We start from the raw sequence: 689 nt of genomic DNA, 5'->3' as shown, positions 1-689 counted from the left end.
ATTCTTTTATTTATCAATATAAGTAATATAACTCGCGTATTATATTAGTTATATTGTTTTTACACTAAAACTTAGATAATTCTAATTTGTGACATAATTTGTGAACTCAATAATTGAATGCAGGTTTCTTCCCAAATAAAACAAGCATGATTATGATATCAAAAAATAATGTTAAAATGATTTCAAAATGATCGTTAAAAATCATTTTTCAATCATTTCCGATTCATTTTAATATCATTTTGACGTTTTCGTGATTTGTTGTTCTGCTTGGGTTTTCATTCTGACAAATACGAAATTCAATTGACTTTTGCACAAGAGAATAATAAAATACATCATTAAATTAATTATAATTAATTAAATCAATAATTGATTATAATCAATTATTCTTCTTAATTAATAATTTATAAATAAATCATTATCTCCGAGTACAAAATACTTACATTTGATTGAGAGTACCACTTGTGTGAAACTCGAAAGCAAAAAAACTATCGAGAATTAAGAAAGAAAAAATCGTAAGATTCACTTTTTTCCAAAAGAAATTACAAAGTTCTTTCAAAAACCGCGCGCATTTGACTGCCAATCGGCGGCTTCTGTTGCATCGGGCGATTCCGTCTAAATTCGGCTATTCCCGCTTTCCCTGTACTGCCATATCGACAATAGATAAGTGGCCGCGATAAATCGGCGTGACG

The sequence above is a fragment of the Atta colombica genome, unplaced genomic scaffold (genome assembly GCF_001594045.1).
Source record: "Atta colombica isolate Treedump-2 unplaced genomic scaffold, Acol1.0 scaffold140, whole genome shotgun sequence".
NCBI classification, from domain to species: Eukaryota; Metazoa; Arthropoda; class Insecta; order Hymenoptera; family Formicidae; genus Atta; species Atta colombica.
The sequence above is the reverse complement of the archived record's forward strand: the minus strand, read 5'-3'. Positions refer to the sequence as shown.